This window comes from Daktulosphaira vitifoliae, unplaced genomic scaffold (assembly GCF_025091365.1).
Source record: "Daktulosphaira vitifoliae isolate Bord-2020 unplaced genomic scaffold, ASM2509136v1 Scaffold_1, whole genome shotgun sequence".
Taxonomy (NCBI): domain Eukaryota; kingdom Metazoa; phylum Arthropoda; class Insecta; order Hemiptera; family Phylloxeridae; genus Daktulosphaira; species Daktulosphaira vitifoliae.
The window spans coordinates 6,319,764-6,334,776 of record NW_026099572.1 but is presented as its reverse complement, the minus strand read 5'-3'; the positions used below and the strand labels follow the sequence as shown (position 1 = coordinate 6,334,776).

The 15,013-nt window shown below is 31.9% G+C and overlaps 1 long non-coding RNA gene across 1 annotated transcript; it reads left to right on the top strand.

Annotated features, from left to right (window-relative positions):
- Window positions 1–1,488: 1,488 nt before the first annotated feature.
- On the top strand, window positions 1,489–11,661 carry LOC126894223 (uncharacterized). Its single transcript, XR_007701347.1, has 3 exons — window positions 1,489–2,430; window positions 8,344–8,511; window positions 10,368–11,661. It is a non-coding gene; the product is annotated as an uncharacterized LOC126894223 (long non-coding RNA).
- Window positions 11,662–15,013: the final 3,352 nt, after the last annotated feature.

The window sequence follows — 15,013 nt, the reverse complement described above, 5'->3', positions numbered from 1 at the left end:
TTATGTGGGTTAATTATTTTTAATAAAGTAATATTTTGTTGCTTGTTGTCTCATATAAGTTCGTTGGTGTAACTTAGATCATAATTTATTTGCAGTTTATTCTAGTTATTATTTTAATTTACTAACTCCATGCTAAATAATTACATTACAAAATAGAATTATACTGGAAAAAACCCTTAAATCACTTATCACCACCTTAGGAGTATTGGACTACGAACTTTCAGTTAAAAGAGAAAAACTAAGAAAGTTATCAATAATGTTTTTGAACAGTATCTCGAGGAATATTACTAATAAATGAAAAATAAATAAAAAATGTCTTTGTAGCGGTAATCAGGGGTTTTAAGCTACCTAAAATTTACTTTAGTTCTACTTCCAAAAATTTTTTTTTAAGATTTCATATATTGTTTTATAAAAATATTCTTTAGTGTAGAGCAAAAAACCATTTGGCTCTTCCATTTTTTTTTTTTTACACCTATTATTACCAAGAGAAAAATCTAAAATCTTATTTATATAATTAACATGTTACCTTGATATTAAATAAATGAACTCGCAATGTTCGAATCAAAAATTAATTATGGAAATTTAAATAACATTGGACACATTATTTTTAAATAAAAAAATACTTATATTAATATAATATTTTAAATCTTTATCATTATCCATTTTTTTTTCTTAAATTGAAATTGGGTTTCACTATCATCAAATATCACACATTAATATTTTCAAATAAATAATAACAAAACTTTTAAAACAATTTATATTTTGTAAAAAAATTTTTAGTTCAATGCAAATAAAATTATATATTAACTAATTTTATAAAATTTTACGGGAAGAACAATTTTTTAATTGTATTAAGTAATTAAGAAAATAGCCCACAAATTGTTTTGTATAGAATTTTTTTAGATACTTAAATTTTTTTAATTTTAACAGAGTTATTAAATTTTTATTTTCATAACACCTAGATTAACTTTTTGGAATACTAAAGGTATTATAACACAAGATACCAATGTTTTAGTTACATCGGCATTTTTGTTAGTTACTAAAGTTTTATTCGACTATTTTTCTAATAATTGAAAAATTACTAGTATAAGAAAAAACGTCCGTTGTCTCTGTTTTTTTACTGTTGAGAAGAAAATATGACTAATTTAAATAATAAATAGTATAAACGATGACAGGCGCAGGATAGTGACAAATGATTTATGATGTGAGTTTGACTGTTTTATTGGATTTGATAGTACTACTTTACCAGTGTTATGCAATGTATGCAGAATACCACGTAATTCAAATTTGTGTACACTTGAAAAATCGCCTATACATAACACTCTATTGCTTTCCGTGTTCGATTTTGATATACCGATCCCGAGTGTCGTGTAGTAATGGAGTATGATCGGAAGTCAAAGAGTAAGTAAGTCGACAGGCCCACGGATATGACACGCACGTCGAGTCTGGATGTAGAGTACCGTGGCAAAACGACAATAACAGCGGGTTTTTGGGACGGCGGGTGTCAGACATATGGTTTTACGTGTATGAGTGTGCCGGTCGGTTGGCGGTGGTATGACGGTTGATAGTGCGTCTCGCCAACACCGCCGCCGCCGGAGCCATTTACCGGCGCGGGACGTGGCGGGTGGAAGGACGGATGGACGTAATGTAAAGGGGGGATGAGGTCGGAGGGTCGTCTAGCCGGTCGGTGCCGCGACGGCGTTCGGGTGAAAGACCCAGACGGTAGACGTAGGGAAACGGCTGGGCCGTTTTGTATATGTGTTATAGGAGAAGGTGATGATCGGAGGGATGGATAAACGGCGTGTCGTCGGATGAAAACCCGAATGGTGGGGTGGGGACAAGTAAGGAGGGAGGGATATGTTCCCCGTCTGAGTGTGGCAGTCGCTGGTGTTCGCCCGCCATTCGGTTGCCAACTTGTGTATGTGTGCGTGTGGCGGCCCGCCCTTCCGTCTGTCTGTCGTCCGATCGTCCGTTAGTTCGTAACGCCACCATGGCCGCCGATTTTTCGCACGATCGTTCGACAAGTATTCGACAACGGCCTTTGAGCACGCCGATTTAACTGTAGGAGGCCATTCGCGCGTGGCGGCCCACAACAGGCCTTTGTCGTCATACCGCGCCGGTGTATGCCATGCCGGCGGTGGTGGCACGCCGACACTTCGTCGAGCGACGAACATTCGCCGGCGGATCGCCGTCGCCGACGGCCGGCTTTTGACGTTCACCGACTTTTTTTTATCTCGACGGCCTTTGAAAATAAATTCAAATTTTTTTTAGACCGTGTACGGATAAATTTTTAAATATTAATTTTGCCAAAATTTTTAGTTATGAAACCAAAACGCGTGCAGTTTTCGCGAAATATTACGAATTTTTTTTTTATAAAATAAATTACGTTTGATATGAAGACTACTCGAAATCATCGGTACCAAATACCAGGTAATTATTTAAGTAATATTTATTATTTTCGTCGATCAAGAAAATAACGTTTACCCGTTGTTTGTGTTACATTTTTTCTGTAATATGTATTCAGTCACTTTGACTACACGTTTTTTTCTTAGCTAGTGATCGCTATTAATTTTAGGATTTATGATAATAGAATTTCATTTATGATTGATTATATAAAAAATATTACACACCAACCGACCGCGATCGTCGTTGTGGCCTAATCTATGCGAACTATTATCTATGCGAGGCGGCGGCAACGACGAGGTCAACGTACTTTCTGGAAATTGCGCATCGTTGATTGTCGAGTCTCATAATTTTTGCACGGTCTATTTTATGTATGGAAATAATCGGTGGATGTATGTTTTTAATTTTTTTAAAAATAACTCTTATCGTCCGTGTGTTTAACGAGAACATGGGCCGCCGAGTGTATTCGTCTAGAGCTACAAATGCTCGTCCCCATTAAATGTTGTCATCACAACATTGCAGGTAGATTTTTATTTTTAAAAGTACAATAATCGGCGTCGAAAATAGTTTATTCTCTGGAGGTAGCTAACGCATGAACCTCTTGTGTATGTATAATATTATTGTTATAATAATAATAATAATAATAATAATTGTTACCAGCGATCGTCTGGGTCTCTTATCTGTGTTATTCTCAATTAGCCAGACATTGGTTGGCTGGTGTATAAAGTTCTCTGGCATTTTACACGCCTCTGTATTAATGAATTATAAAATATTTGAGTAGAAAAAATCGCGATAACAACATAGTAGTATTTACAATGACACAAAAATAGTTTTGGTTGATTATAGTTGACACTGTAACCGATAATGACTAATAATAATGGTACATGTAAAACGTATCAACAACGATTGTTTTTTTGTAGTTTTAAATGGAGCTTTTAAAAAGTATCTACGAATAACGACGTTAATGTCCATTGGACTGTTTATTACTTATTTTTATTACTAAAAATAATGAGTAAAGTAGATCGTTAAATATTTTACACGACTCCAAGTTTGATGATTAGGTACGTTTTTAAACACAATCCAAGAACATTTTACATTTGTTCATAGAAGTAAATTTCCAATGCGATACATTCGATTTACGCCTAATTTGCGGGTATTTTGTCTTAACCGTTGAAAATATGAACATAAAATTATAATGTTGCAAAGCTTGTCTTTAAATAAAGTTCTCTGATCCTATTGTAATTACATTCTTAGATAATTAGTACGAGATGAGTTTTCAAAATAGACTAAAATGGAAAATCATATCATATATTTTGTTTTAAAGTAGCGTTGTGTGCTATAGAGACGTTCTCGATTGGAGTCATCAAAATAATAATTTTTCTAACAATCTCCCAAAGTTCAACGGTCTCTTGTCACTATCATATTCACAACTCGTCGAATAGTATTATCATTGTTTTACCTTGTACACGGTTCATGTTAAGAATGAGTGTACTCCAACACCGTTAGCAGACAGACAACTTTATCGGCATGTTTTATTATAATAGCATTTTGTTCACGCGCCGGTGTAATACAGGCGACTATTGTTAACCGTGTGTCTAGGAAACAAAAAAAACAAGTCTACTCTACATTAAAGCAAAACGAATGAATAAAATGTTAAAAAATTACACATGTGCAAAAATACGACAACAATAACAACTGGGGCTTCGAACTTTACCATATTTGTTTAAAATTGGATGCTTCAAAATAAATAAAATAAGTCATCGACCCAAGTATTTGTGTAGTATTTAAAAAATATCGAATACATTGTATTTTTGAAAAATATTATAATCATTCGACGTGACGAGAGACAAAGAGCATATTCAAATCAAACACAAAATATGATAATTTTTTTTTACTTGTAGCGAACAATCTTTTTTTTTTTCGATTGACTATCAATTTGTTCTCATACTTCCTACATAATTTATATATTTATTTAGTAAAATACAATTTTCGATATCGACAGCCCCTCGGGTATTCGATAACAGTTTTATGCGCATATTGTGGTTATAATGTTAATTTGAAATTTTGATGTGTTCAAAATATTATTGAGCATATATTTTATACATTCGTCTGGATTGATATTACGGCAATTACAACATAGTGTTCGCCGCAATTGAAGCTGTGTTAGATTTTTGACAAAACCGGTTTGCAAAAAATCCAAAAACTCTAATTTATCTTGCAAATGAGAACCGGATTTCGTCGACGGGGCGGCGACTTTCTTTTGCTGCGGCGAAAGTTAGACACAAATGTTACATGACGATATTAAATAATTTTTAAGGCTTATCCAGGTTTTATAAGCCCTTAAGGTTTGTTAAGCAATGTTTTACGATTCAGTCGTTTTTTTAACATTTCAAAATCAAAGAAAATGTTTGGCTTAATAATAGCATTTAAATAGTTTTTTCCTTAGTGTTTTCAGGTGCACTATTGTTCACTTTGTTCCCCTTCATAAATACTGTGTTTGTACGATTTTGGCAAAATTTCCAGTCACAGTTATGGTGTGTATATTCTAACCGCTAGTTTGTTACGCGAAGTTCTATGCGGTGTGGGAAAATGTAATAACCGTAAATAACAGTGAAGTATTGTGTTGTTAAGCGCGTGCAAAGTCTAGCCGAGATAAGAATAATTTCATACAAAGCAGTTGTAGGTTGGTAATTCATTTTCTGTGAATATTAGATGTTACCAGAGACCAGAAATAAAGCAACGTTGGAAGATAACAAAAATATCATTTTGAAAATATTGATCTGATTGAATTTGTTTTGGTTTTTATTTTACTCGGCTCAGATAATTACACATTGTTTCGATACTAATGACTATTATTTTGATTTTAACAACAATACGACTTACTCAAAACTGCCGGTCGTTCAACCCTCCCCTTGAAGTGATTATTGTCAAGTGATTGTACCCGGAGACCTTTGTGTCTCTACATTCAACACAACGATATTATGTGCGGGTGATTATATTGTAATTTATCGTTTCTTAAGTGATCACACATTGTTTGCCATCGACTTATCTCTATTATTGATACATTTTCCCCTCGGTTTTGAAAAAATATATCAATAATTATTATTGTGCACAATATTACTAGCCCTTTAGTTTAATAAAATGATCCCGTATCCAGAGCGCAACTTTGGATATAATCGGATTCTGCGGTAAATGACTTAGTAAACCATAAAAATAATGATACTTATAAAAATGTAGAATAGAATTTCAGTGATATTAAATCACATTTAGATGCTGCTATGTATTATAGAATGAAAGGTGTTGTAACAATTATATGACCGTTCATAAATAATTTAAATACTATAGTAACATTGAAAACGTTTTGTTGTGTTATGTGTGTAAAACTCAGACTTTTGTTATTATGAAAAAAAAAAAAAAATTATTTTCTTTGCGTCAGTTAAAAAAATGGCGGAATAGAAAAGAGGGACGGACCTATGCGACATTATGATGTACACGCACAAACCTACTTATAATGAAAATTGCTTAAATCATCTAATTATTGCATCCATTTCTAGCTACGAAATAAATTTAAGAGAGATTGTAATTATAAGCGTTTTAATGTTTTTATAAGGATAGAAGTGAAATTATGAAATTTAAGAGATTGTAAATTCTAAATATTTAATCTGATTATTGAACAATTAGACATACACTATAGTACCGAAGAAGGTATATTAATCTCAAAGATTAGGAAATCTCTATAATCTATATAATTATTATAAATAAGTAATAAACAAATTATTCGATTTTAATATCGAGTGACTTGGCAGATTAAATAATTTAAAACGATTAATTCGTTTTATATGATTAAGATTAAGTAAAAACTCTTCTTAAATATTACGTTGAGTGAAAGTATAATAATTGTGCAAAAATTAGTAATAAAATGTATATATAAAAAACAGTAATAACATATAAGGAATGAAAAATATGTAAAAATTTACTTTATTTTAAATTTAACTTTTATAAAATTTGAAATATTGACTTAGGGTAAGGGTTATTGTCATGTTGCAGTATTCTAGTGTAATTTATTTATTCGTGCGTCATAAGAAATATAAAAATCTGTAGTTAAATTGAATTTATGTGATAGCCTCTGTTAGTCACTTTATTAACGTATTCTAATTTCAGTTATCAACTGTTATTGAATACTGAGATACTCAATCACACTTAACGTTTAAATAATATGTTTTACAGTTGTAATTATTGGATATAAATTAGAGATGTTCCGGCTTTCAAGAAAAGCTGCATACAGGTATCCAGGTTATTTTTTACCCTATACTCGATCTGTGGGCATTTTTTTACTCGGCTCTTATCCGGCATTCGGTTTGTACATACATTTACTACCCGGAATATTTGTAACATAAATAGTTAGTGACATAATTAAAAGAGGAGGCTATTACTCAATTTATTAATTCTCAATATTTTTTTTTAATTTTAATTTATATATTTTGGGTAGGCTACAATGAATTTTAAGTAAAAGGTTAGTTTCCAAATTTTCTTTTTTTATTTCCATAATTGTTTTTATTTTGGATACTAAACAACAAAGTGTAATAGAAAAAAAAATATATTATGTGCACGGGTAATTAGATGAGACGCGACAAACTCGAACAGCGTGACTATGCGTCGGCGGCCGAAGCGCTACCGGTGTGTACAGAGCGCAACTAAAAACGGCCTCAATAATAATCGCGCACATGAGTTTGCGAACACCGCTGCCGCAGCCTGGTATTTGTTGAACGGCTGGTGGCGGCGGCAGATTTTTAGGTCCATGACCTCTCTCGAGTCGGGCGGCTTTGACGCGTTGGTAGACGTCACGCGGTCGGTTTGACGGGCGGGGCATACCGGTACGCTGGCGGGCGAGACTACCGCGTGTCGACGGGGGAGGAACGGTTGCCGGTGTCTCGTCGTAGACAGCACGACCTTGGCGTCCGCCGCCGCATGTCTGACTCGTTCTGCGGTCTGTCCACTTATTAGTTCCAGTGTATTCGCCGTACCCGTAAATTCGCACTTTTTTATGTACTTACATCTGTTTTTTTTGCGTAGTGAATTCCTCAGTATACATGATATTTTTTAAAATTTATCTTGTATTCATCAAAAAAAAGTTTTTTAATTTAATCATTTTTGCAAATGAGTTTAACTGTATATTCTTTAATATTTGTTTTTCTACAATGTACGTGTGTTTAAAACCTTAAAATTCGTGTAAAACAATAATATAATATTAACAATGTTTCAAAAAAAAAAAAAAAATACAAATTATTTTTTTAAATAATGTGCGAGTGCTGCTTAAAATTTTGTTTTAATTAAACATTTCGGACTCTACAACTAGATTAAACTATCTATTTAGCATATAAATAAATTATTTTACGGTAAACATGTTTAATACGAATATTTTAGAGACGAGTTTTGGTTGTTGTGATCTATTAATTTGAACTATTTAACTGTCAAGTTTCTTTATAGTTCGGCCTCGCATCTTAGGTCCAAGTCAACAGGAAACTTGACACAACACCTCTGTATGTATGTATTTATATGTTTCATTTAGGTTTCCCATGTATACACAGTTTGCACAGTTTGTCGTTGTAACCAGTGACGATTGTGTGCACAAATGTACGCGCTATAACCGTTTGACAAGTATTATGAAGTCGCGTACCTTCAATTATATTTTACTCAAGCAGAGTAACATCGACTTAGTTAGTACTTCTTTACCAACCTAACCTAACCTAACCTAACCTCGCGGATTGTCAGAATATAGAGGAGAGGTCGTTGAACTCATTTTCGTGAATCTATACTGTCACCATTTGTTAGTGTTAAGAATTTTCATGTTGCCTACGATCATTATAATTATTGTAAAAACAAAAAAAATGTCGAATTTCATGGCAAATTGTAAATTGATCAATTAATATTATTCAACAGTGTCATGAAGTTGCCCTCAAGTTTTAAAAAGGTCCTGACTCGGTTAGTTTCATTTCTCAATTTAGTCATTATGCGAAAAGATATTTAAAATATTTTATGGTCCAACCGATTTGTAGATGCAGCTGTAAAGACAACAACGGCAAAACCTTCAAGATAATTCCAGTGATTGTAAGTAAATCAATTTTACTATGATAAATTTCTATGTTTTTTTTTAAGATTTGGGTGACCCATTTTCTTTTATATTATTTAAAAAAAATTGTGTATGTTTAACAAAAGAAAAAATGTATCGTTACTATTCTTAAGATAATTTAATTATTGGATTCATATTTCCTCGTCTGACACAAGTGTTTTTTTGTTATTTTAATACTTGAGATAAAATAAGAATAAAAACAATTTTTTATTGTTTCTGTTTCATTAAAATTTTGTTTCACCAACTCGTGAATTTTTAAACTGTATCCACCGGTCATTATTTTCTTCGGGGTAACTAAATATATAATATTGTCCACTTTCTAAAAATTAGCAATCTACATCATGGCTAGAATTCAAAGACTATATTCGCTTTTTTAGCCCAGTTTATTTGTAGGACGCTTTTCGCTTTCGGAACCACTGGCATATTAAATTTTGTACATTACGCTGACATTGTTTCCCCTTCTCTTCCGTTCACTTTTTATTATAAGCTGTATTACTGACAGGATTTATAGTACAGACAGCTGCTGCTAACAACGGCCTGGCAAATTTCATCGATCACGCTACTGATAAGCGTGTATATTTATCTTTTATTTTATTTCGCTTTTTGCGCGCTTACTGATGGATGTTTTTTTGTTGCTTAGCGTCATTAAAATATGATTTTGTTTAATTTTTTTGCGTGACTACAGAACCGGACTTACAACGTGTAGGATGAACGTTGGTTGTTCTTTAATGCTGTTTTATAGGTAGGGTAGGTCTCGATTTTAGCGAGTGGTTATGGTGGATGTAATATATTATAATAATTATGTTCAAAAGACTGGTGCAGATGAGTGACATGACATGGTTTTGGCCAACCGCACATGAACCGCCTGTTTCTTTTAATAAAATTTTTATTTTTGGTTATTAATGACGTTCGAATTTTCTCATATTCCATTGCTGACTAATCAATTTACTCAATGACCGAACAACATAGACTACATTATAATTTGAATTCATGCGGTTTGAATTTGCGCCAGATGAAACCGGAAATTATCTTTTCCAATAACTCATAAACGACCGACCAGTACCACTGAAATTATCAACACTTTAGTTTTTCAGTGATCGATGGCTTATGTAAAAGATGTCCACAGAAGATGTCATATATTTATTTATTTAAATTATGAGTTCAACTTTTTATATTAATTTAGATAAATTTGTCATTGAAGAAACTCGTGTTTGCTTAATAAGTCTGGTATGCTTTCCCCTTTGTTTTTACTTATATTAACGTACAAATGAACTCCTACGTTTGCCGCCTTCTGAAGTTTGCAATAGAAATCTTGAACATGTTAGTGAACAAATAAATGTGTTCCCTAAACATCCATCGATGCTGTGCACCCACTTAGAGTAAGTAAATAAGTTGGGTTGTATATAACTATGTTGCATGTCAGTACAAAGAATCTCTCCCGATAAATCAACGAGTGTTCAACTAAACTTGTACCCAAATCGTTGTACATAAGCATATAACCGAGAGCAATTTTTTATTGATAATTGACGGAATTAATAAATTAATTTTTTTTCTGACCTTTAATGGTTAAGAGTCAAGCTCTACTTTTGTTAATCTTGTTTTATTTCTCGCATATTTTTCACGCACATTTAGAAACTCAATATTTTGAGTTTGTTACCTTCATTATTTTAATACTTTTTTTCATTAAAATATAACCGTATGGCCTTATTTTATTTCATGGCATCTTGACAACTACTAACACTCCTACGTTACCTCTTTTGTAGTCACCCACATAATTAGTGTCTCGGAAAAATGAAATTCTACAAAAATTTCAAGTTTTTTTTTTTTATAATAGGGTGTGAGGAGCCAAGTGTAAATTTTACTCTGCTGACAATGATAATTAAGGAAATTATTCTACCTGGTCGACGGTGCTTATTCAAACATGTCTAGCAATATGACGTAGATAATATCGAGTTACACCAGTTATGAAGCAGGGTTGATAATTTGTGTGATTATTTGTCGAGATTGCGACTGCTCGAGGGAAATGTCTTGTGTTTCGACGGCCTTGAGCTGTCGACTAGACAGTTCAGATTATTCATATAAACATATTAAACAATGTATTGCCATAAGACATCCATTATTACACAGTCGTATTTTTGATGCTCATCAAGACTTGGCAAATAAAAAAAAAAAAAAACACTCAGTTTTTGTGTCGATGAGTCGTTGAACATTGAGGAACCGTCTGGTGTATAGTAAGACAATAATGAACATTATATGCACGTTGAACTACACGCATATTCAAATGAATTACTACTATGGGCGAATTTTTTTTTTTTTTTTCACAACGAGGTACTAGACGTTATTATTATTATAAAATGTGTAGGTACCTATATAATAATGATTTTTCGTCATGATATTATATTGTACTGTAACTGCAAGACGCGACGAACGAAATGGGGTTACATAAATCCTAGACGGACGAATAATAATAATAATAATAATAATAATAATAATGATGATAATGACCTCCAGACGGGTAGGCGGCTTTACCTCTATGGTTGTAAGCGTACAGACTATGAAAAAATTCATATGTTTGTTGTACAAATACACGTAGTTTGGCTATGGCGATTGACGACACGATAAACTTTGGGATATAATTTGCATAAATTTCATCTTTTTCCATCGGAACACTTAATGCTCAAATAAAGTAAGTCGGTTGACCGTTTGGGCAAGTCAGTCAGTATACGGTACTGAACGTTTTATTCAGACCGTTCGTGTGTAGAGTAGTAATTGCACATTTGAATTACCATACAACGATTCAGGGGAATTGTGATTATAATTATTTTTTTTTTAGATATGGAAAAAATAAGTATTATTTACAAAACCTTGGTATAGGTTACTATCAAAATAATTTTTGCTTTTTAGTTTCCTTTGGTTGTAATCAGATAATTCGTTTAGTAGAAAAACTAATTTTTAACATTCATAAAAGAAACAAGCAAAATATTTTAGGCAATTTTTTTTCGAGCAATTGTAATTAAATTCCGTTTTTACACGGTTGACCTATATTTTACTGAGTCGGTAAACGATAAAAAATTACGCGCTTGTGCGATTAGTTTTAAAAACACAAAAGGTTAAAAAATAATTCACTAATAGAAGTTTAGATTGTTAATCGGTAACCGTCTCCGTAAATCTATTTATTAAAAATTTATTTTAAAGCTTTTTTTACATGATAAGTTATTTTTAGCTAAGTAATTAAGTGGACATTATTTATTTATTACATAATGTTACCATACATTTTTTTATCAAGTAGTCTGTTTAAAACTGATAAAAAGTATGCATGTTTGCTATCAAGAATATTAGTCCTATACTGTTGTTAGTACACATGCATTTTTTTAATGATAATTATTAACTAGTGAGTGTTTGAAATTTTTATCTTTCATACGATTTTTTTTATTATATAATTAAAACATCTAGTTATGATAGAAAAAAAATGAGTATAATTTATACTGGCACGCGTACATCAGTAAGATTTAAAGAGTAAAGACGCGGTCTTTATTAAATTTTAATGTTTTGGTTGAAAATAGAAGAAATTTCCAAGGGTGACAAATTTTTTTTGCACAAATCGATTGGCGCCGGTCTTAGAAGTGTTTTGTTGGCTAAATGTTGTTTGCACTAAATCACAATATTATGTGGCAGATATGAGCAAGGAGAATATATAGGCAATTTAAATTCGCATTGGGTGCGAAAAAAATGAGACTGGTAAATTTACAGCTGTAAAAAACGGCGAATCAGATGTTGGGTCTTTGAAAAGAACGTCCGAAGTGTCCATTTCGTGCAATTTAACGATTTCTCTGATAATTGCCACGCGTGAAAGATTATTATTATAATTTTAATAAATAGGTCTTAGAATTATTATTAGGCGGCCACTGGTAGTTCGGTTAAGGTATTTGTGTAATATTTTAATAGTAATTTTGTAGTCATATTTTTAGATAGTTAAAATTAGATGTTATTGTTTCAAGCCAAACAATTATTGCGTTTTAAAGATAGATAACAAAATAAAAAATGTATATTTATGGATACAATTCGAACTAGATCCGAAAATCAGCAGCTCGAACTTTACTTCTCATTACTAACGTCGATCCAAAATCTCATAATCGAAATCGGCATATGAAATAACCAATAAATAATTACATTATTTATATTTATTTTATGTATTCGGCGGTAGACATTTGTTATCAAGAGCAAAAATATTCTCAACAACGTGCAAAAACCGCAAACAGCTGTGCGTCTGTGCATTGCGTTAAGTTCGACGACCTCTTCGCGATGATAATATTCGCTCGGGTTGGAGGCGGCGTGTGGAGAAATCTATATGTATATATGTGTGTATATATATATATGTATATATATACACCTATATATGTGAGTGTGTGTGTCTGTGTTTGTGTAGTGTTTACGAGCTATTAATATTATTAACCTCATCGTGGTCGGATTTCACTGGGCGAAAACCACCGAGACGATATTCAAACGTGATCGTCACTCAATATTTCTAATCTTAATACCTGTTTGTAAATTGATTTAAAATTCACGTTGCATTTATTTCCCATGAAAATTTACTTTTTATCAGATGGCCGGTTCGGCCTTGTCATCCTCTGTAATTGACTAATGACTGCCACTTAGTCCAAGTCTGGGAGCTGAAATCAATTTTACAGCGAACACGACTGCCGTAACAATGTTGCCAATTACCTTCCTTGAACATTGTTAATAAATACGACAATAGCGCTTTCGACTTTATTTTTCCTTTTTATCACTTCTTATTCTTATTTATTTATCAGACCGAGGTGTTTTAGGTGTAGGCCGAACTGGAGAAGAAATTTTAATCATTGATTATTTACCGAATTTAATTTGAATGATACAAAATTAAATTTAACAGTCGCCATGTGTTATTTTTATAGACAATAAATTGTAGTCCAACTAAAATGTTGAATATTAAAAACTAGAAAACATAGAAGAGGATATTGTAAACAGTTTCGAATAGTTCATTGAAATTTAAAATATTCAATAGGTTAAGTTGAAGAAAAATATTTTTTTGTGAGCATACATTAATGTGAAAAATTATGTTATTTTTTTCGGTGGCCAGTTGACCAACTGGTGACATGTTATTGTAACCTTTTTGTGAAAGGAAAACATTTTTAATCGTTAAATTGAACACCCATATCACTCATTACACTTATTGACATATTTTGCCTCGGGCCAAAATATGATATCAAAATATATTATCCGCGGTTGAATTATAGAAAATCGTTCCGTTAGTTTTCAGTTATTTAGGAACTTCTTGTTATCGCATAAAAAGAGATTAATCAAAATGATGTTAAAAATAACCATCAAATTACATGTAGTATGTTCTTAGACTAACATGGAATATACTGTGCGTTAGTTAATATCTTAGACATTTATTTAATACACTGTGCACATATAAGCTCATCGCACAGCATTTCTAGTAACTTAATTTTTGTGAAACTCGGTTTACATAAACCTCATGTTTCTTAATTTAGAGCAACACTTTGTAAAATGTTCGCAAATAATGTTTATTTATAACTCAACCATGTGTTTGTATGTGTTCGATCGGTCAAATGAATTATTAATGGAGACTTCGGTAATGAACAGTAAATGTCAATGAACGCGCCTACAGTTGGTTATTTAGTAAATATGTGATTTGATTGATTATAACAATTCACTAACAAACTGTGTACGTTTTTAGGGTTCAGGTTAGGGCTGCGTTATTGTAATTCTCAAATTCAATTATATATAAATAATTCTCATCTAATATATACATAAAAGTGCGGAAAACCTTTCCCGTATTTTGTTATTAACCAAGTTTAGTTATTTACTTTAACCATTTTGTTATTTTTGGTGCGCTGTCTGTTATATCTTTTATACTTAAAATATATAACAGTGTCGATCATTATTTATTGTACAACATAAAATATCTTTCATTTGGAAATCGCATTTCCTCAGCGCAGCTCAATTTTGTGCGATTAAACGTGAGGTATTATTTTAGTCGTTAAACGATAAACGCCAAGGACTTTGGCTTTCATTCAATCCATATCTATAATTATTTCACCCAAAAGAAATAATTATAATACGTTATTTAAATAACGTAGAAGAATTTAAGAAAAATATCTGTGGTGTTTAAATCGCAAAAACTCGTACTTTTATTACTTAATTATAAATTATTATTAAAATAATTTTTTAAAACTTTTTATATAAATATAAACTTTTTGAAATAATGTTCTTACTTTCGAGTGTAAACTGCGCGTTAAAAAATTTTAATTAATGACCCACCAAGAATTCAGTTTGTAAAACGACAAGTTTTTGAAAACGTTCGGTAAATTAGAGTATAATTCTCTAATTGTCCTTGGTCTAATATCTCATTTTCACGTGTCTAGGAAATAAATAGTAATTATTTATGTTTGTGCATATCATCCAACTCTGGAATTGTGG